The 6,000-nt window shown below is 31.4% G+C and overlaps 1 protein-coding gene across 1 annotated transcript in view; it reads right to left on the reverse strand.

Moving 5' to 3' along the window:
* LOC105143670 (uncharacterized) overlaps positions 1-2,028 on the reverse strand; it is a 204,792-nt gene extending 202,764 nt beyond the window's left edge. The window contains exon 1 of the mRNA XM_087402632.1: positions 499-2,028. The gene's annotated coding sequence lies outside the window, so the exon portion shown is untranslated. The remainder of the gene's footprint in view (positions 1-498) is intronic.
* Positions 2,029-6,000: the final 3,972 nt, after the last annotated feature.

The following is a 6,000-nucleotide window of genomic DNA, read 5'->3' on the forward strand; positions in this document are numbered from 1 at the left end:
AAAGATGTCAAAAATAAAGTTCCAAGTCATAGACTAATGATACTTTTAATGACCAAATTATGACATAACTATGACGACAAATATAGAAAATTTTACACAATATGTAATATAAGTTAAGATCTAACTTGTTTATCTGTGGAATGAATAAATAGGTACAATAAATAAATAATGGAATAACATTATTAATTATTATTTTTCATAATTAAGCAATAATTGCAAGTAAATAAATGTATATATTTATTCACTTGGAATTATTACGTAATTAAGAAAGATAGTAATTAATAATGTAATTATCTATTATTTATTCATTAAATGTGACTTAACAATGACAATAAAATGACGATAATACATCGTTGCAAATGTTTATTTTACATAATTATTTAATCCACTGGCATTAAATTGAACAAGCATCAAATAATCTTGAATCATCGTTATAATAACGATATCTTGTTGCTTCCGAAAAGTAAGAAATAATAGATAAATATATGAATTACTCACCTCACGGTTGCTCCGCCGTTGCCCGATGCCTCCCTGGCCTCCTCCTCCTCTCGATCTTTTCCTTCGTGGCTGGATGAGGTTAATAATTAACCGATGTGCACTAATCACTAGGATATGACAATCGCGCGACACTTCACGGCACTCCCGACGATAATCGTATACGATCGTACTTGATCATGTCGCGATGAAACCGCGGTCCGTTACAACATGGCGACGTCTCGCGTTACGTGTCGACGAATCCGAAAAGAAATTCGAGAATCGTCGCGCGGCAACTTCACGCGGCACCCACCGCACCGCACCAATCCTGCACCTGTTGCACTGGTTGCACTTTCGCGCACTTCCCGCGTTTTATGTAGCAAATAATAGGCGTTTTCCAGCAAGGACACTTGTAACGCAGTGAATCGTTAACCTTGTTGTTTGTCAACGTTAAACAAGAATGAAATGATTTACTGTATTACAATGTATACTTGCTAAAAAATGCCCAAGGTATGCTCGCGTTTTAGATTTATTATTAATGATAGCCTAGGTAGTATTAGAGTGACTAAATGCATGAGTCGCGATTAAGAATGCGTATCACGGAATGTATTATGAAGAGAGAATAATCACATTGAAGAATTGAATAATCGTATTGCTATGTTGATTGCTCAAAGATAGATTCCGATCGAATAAATCTCACCGAATACGCACTTTAACGAGTTACTGGCATATGAACGCGAATTTGTTATGCAGTTGATAAATTAGAACATACGGAATTAATTTGAGCGTACTTACTAATTAAATGCGTTGTAAAATTGTTTGAACTTATTGTTGTAAGCATCGATTCGTTCCATAGCGACGTTTTGTTATTAACCGAGAAATTCAGAAATAGCGATTAGTAGAATGCTTCTTCACTCTGGTATGCGATATCAGGGCCAGTTCAGTATTCATAAAGTTCGTTCTTATTTTAAAACCGTCTTAAGTAATGTCTTAAATCCGTTCTTACTTTAAAACCGTTTCAAGTAATATCTTAAGATACTTATACAACTTTGTGATTAGCTTATGACATCTCAAAAATGCATCTAAATTCGTATTAAATATAAGAACTGATTATAGTCGGCATTCGTAGTCCGTTCTTATTTTAGGACAATCTTAAGATGCTAATGTGACTCTCTCATTGGTTTATGACATCTTAAGATTGTACTTAAAACAGTCTTAAATAGACTCAACTACGAATACCGGTCTAAACGAATCGAATTGATCGATAATTAACCACGCATATTATTATTTGCTGACAAGAATAGAATTATTCACTGTATTATATTATTTCCTTGTTGGAAAACGCTTTAAGACATTACTGTTTAAAAAAAATATCTTGTATATGTGCATATGTATATATAATTGAAATTTAATATCTTCAATACCTTTTAGAATGTATAAATAAAGATGAATTGATTATATTTTAAGTATTGGTACAGAATAATCATGATGAAAGCCTCGTCGTACCTACTGTGACCGCGTTTCGAGAGATAATGCGACGCAAGCGATACGCCACTGCCGGTTCGTCCGAGTGTCGGCGCGCGAATGATACGTCATGCTGTGACGTTGCGCACTTAAGACGTAGCGCGCCATTACGCCGCGCGATGTAGTCCTTAAATAATTCGAAGGCCACATACCAACCGATCCGTTGACTTCAAAATTGTAACATTGAAAAATTATAAAACCGAATATATCGAATATTTTATTCCTTACGTTTCAGATTAGATAGTTTCAACTATCTAATAGATTGTTACCGAATATTATCAAAGAATTTCTTTCTTCGTATTGTGAATTTATTAGCATCAATTAACATTAAAATGAGAATGTATTGAAAGCTTAATAGATTGTCATTTAAATCTTGATGCGAATATAATACTATAATTAATATGTAATTGGATGTATATTCTGATAGTATACTTCAACTCTGTTAAATATACCACATCGGAATACATCTAATTACTATAATATACTGTGCCTACGAATTGTTTAATTTTTTTTAATTGAAAACTTTATAAAGGGTTGACATGAATTATATCATTTAAAAAGAGAGAAAATTATTAAATTTAGAAGAAAAATAATACTTTATTGGAAAAGTATACTAATTATTAATGATTCCATTACTTTGAATTTATGACTGCGCCTTCATGGAAGGACATTTATTATAAAATTGTTCGGAAAGGATTCCAAGTCGGAATTATTTCGTCTTCCCCAGAAAACAGAATAGAAACTGAGGGAATAACTGAACAACTTCGATCGGAATCCATTCCGAATAATTTTATAATACGTATCCTCGGATTCCGTTTTATACATGATACGCATAATGTATTATTTTATTCTTCTTTAATATCGGTGAACAACAAGAATAAAATAATACATCATGCGCATTATGCGTGAAATGAAACATACTCCTCGTTGTTATACTCTCGTAATTCTTAGGTCTGTTTTTTGTTGCTGCACTTTTTGAACTGGTACACACAGTGCAATATAATAAGTTAAAGTGAAACAGTGCAATATAATAAGTTAAAGTGAAACAAATATATGTTTGCAGCAATAAAAAACAAACTTCTTATATGAAATCTACAATAAGAATTCCAAACAGTCATGAAGTCTCAAGTCGCAAAAAATCTACCAAGTAATCGAATAAGAAGAGAATATTCGACTTCGCATTATATTACGAACACGTCAAGGATTTTTGCGTCGAACCGCCACATAGTAATCGCCGCGCTTTGTTTATATAAGGTATTATAAGGTATCGCTCGCACGTCGAGACTCGACTCGGTACGCCGTATTATTGTCGCTGATGTCAACAACAAAGTGACGAAGTCACTTGCCACTTAATTCAATGCTGCTGTTGAAATCTAACATACGTAGTCACGCAATAAACGTATGCCGAATATTCTTTTCATTCCTTTCATTATAAATCGGTGATAAGCTTTTCGCATTGCGTCTTGTTTTCTACTTCGAGTCGATTATCATGATTCATTCGTTTGTGTAATCGTTTCGAGGGTGCTTGAATTTTTTCGGAAGGATATAATATTCGTTTCCTATATCACGATAAATATATCTCACTGGCAGCAACCTTATGGTATTATCTTGTATCCTGATTTCTATAATTCTTAACGATAATTTGGTACATCTTTGCCGTTGTGCAAATATTATATAGTATAAAAGCGATTGTAGAGAATCGCAGAATCAGTATTTCGACTGATTCGTTCGTGCAAATTGCTCGCAAATTTAATTATACACTACTCATTATTTTCTAAAATGATTTAAATTTAAACTTTTGAAAGTATGTTCGTGAATTTTTAGAGATTTTTTTTTTTAAGTAAGTGAAAAAATGGACGAATTTAAGATATCCAAACTTATGAGATATACTTATGAGATATCATTTTGTAGCCGTAAGAAATTGACCATAGTCGATTATTTTTCTCATATTCGACTGTGACTGGTCAATTTCTTATAGCTTAAGATTTAAAGCTTAAGAAACGGCTTGTTATAAAATATGTGTAATAGTTAACTTTTCTGTTAGCAATATGAGTTTGCGAAAAACAAAGCAATTTTTTTAATTTTTGTTTCGGAATATATAAAAATTGAAAAAAATTGCAGTATACTTGTCAAAGTTTCAACAAGTTTTTACTATCACAGAAGTAGGATTGTATTTTACTTATTTTTTTCACGGATTAAAATTTATTTAAAATTCACAATCAAAATATCGTGCCTTTAAAAATCCCAGGGTACGTTTCGTTATTCATTGCGAATACTGAAAATCTATAATTCACACGTTATACATACACTATAGATTTTCAGTACTTGCAGTGAATATACATAACAGATCGCAGCCCCAGTTCACCCAGTTGTCGACCGAGGGATATCATCATGGATCGTATTTTCGATGGGTGCGTCGCTAACTCACGCTTTTTCACTACAACACATGCATATACAATACGCATTCGTTTTGAAACTCTATGCCTTGCCGCGGTATATTTTAATTTTATGACCTGACATTGATATTTACTGTTGATCGCGTCATTTATTTATAATATGATTGTTCCGAACCTCGTACGTTGTATTCGAGTAATGAATCGTTGTAAATTAAACATCGATGGGTTTTTACATTCTCATTTGCGAGGTAAACCTGCTAGAATAATTTATAATTTATACGATGCGCTATTACGTTATTCATTGCACGTTATTATTTTTCCACGAGCGTTCGGGTTTGATCATTCACGATTGATACAGTAATAAACCGGACGAGTCCAAATCTCCCGCAGTTTGCTTTCGGTTTATTCTTTAATCGCTGTTTTGATTTGTTCGAATAAAAATAATGGTGTTCACGATACATTAAACAATACGAATAACAGATTCATTATACATTACAATTTTATTTTCATGATTATAATAAGTTTCCATAAAATATCGAGCATCGTGTTATATTTAACGAACGTGACGTTACATAAAACGTTTAATTTAATTATGTTGCCAAATTTTATCTAATTGATTATACTTTAAAAACGGCTTTTAAGTGATCAATATTAATATACAATATTGAGTGTTTCCCATCTAGGCCCAGTTCCACTAGCATAAAATTGACTTTAATCTCAGTTTAACTTACTATTTATCTTTTTCTGATTTTTATGCCTACTAGCAAATGTATAATTCACGATAGAATTCGAGACAGAATTTTATTTATAATTTTATGCATCGCGTAATACAGAAATATGAATAATTAGAATTATAAATTGGTAACTATAATGATAACTATATTTTTATAAATATAAAAGACCAAACTGTACCCATAAAATATGTATAAAATATAAATATCCATAATTGATCAATTGTATCTGGTGTAATGAAAATGGAAAATCTATGTATAAATGTTGTAATAGAGTGTCCAGTCGAATTAACAAACAGATCTTATCCACATATAAATGACATGAATTACAATTTAACTTACATATTTGCTATTGTATTTCTTATAATGCAAGATATTTTTCTCATCTGTAATTGTGTCATCATTTATAATTTAATACATAAAATTATAATAGAATTCTGTTTCGATTTATTAATTCCGTTGTGAATTATAGATCAAGTAAAGTGGGCTTTAGAATTAGGAAAGAATAAATATCAAATTAAAAAAAGATTAAAGTTTATATATTAATAGAATCGAACTTTAGTGATTCAAGCTGATACAAATGTCGTTCTACCTTTCTTGATATTCATATGTATAATAAATGATATTTATATCAATTTGAGTCATCACAAATAGAAAGCACTCGTAATTGATTATTGAATTTCCAGACTATTTATTTAAATAGAAATAGTGTTTAAAGAGAGCATCAATAATATTGTACAAAATAATTGTGTAATAATATCGAGCGTCTAGAGTTCTAGAGGCTGCTTTAAAGACAATAGTTACCCTTTTTCTTTCTTTTCTTCTGAAAACTTTATATCTCCGTGCGCAATCGGGTTTTCTCCTCGGCTTGTCAA

This window comes from Acromyrmex echinatior, chromosome 2, assembly GCF_024713525.1.
Source record: "Acromyrmex echinatior isolate Ae372 chromosome 2, ASM2471352v2, whole genome shotgun sequence".
Classification (NCBI taxonomy): Eukaryota; Metazoa; Arthropoda; class Insecta; order Hymenoptera; family Formicidae; genus Acromyrmex; species Acromyrmex echinatior.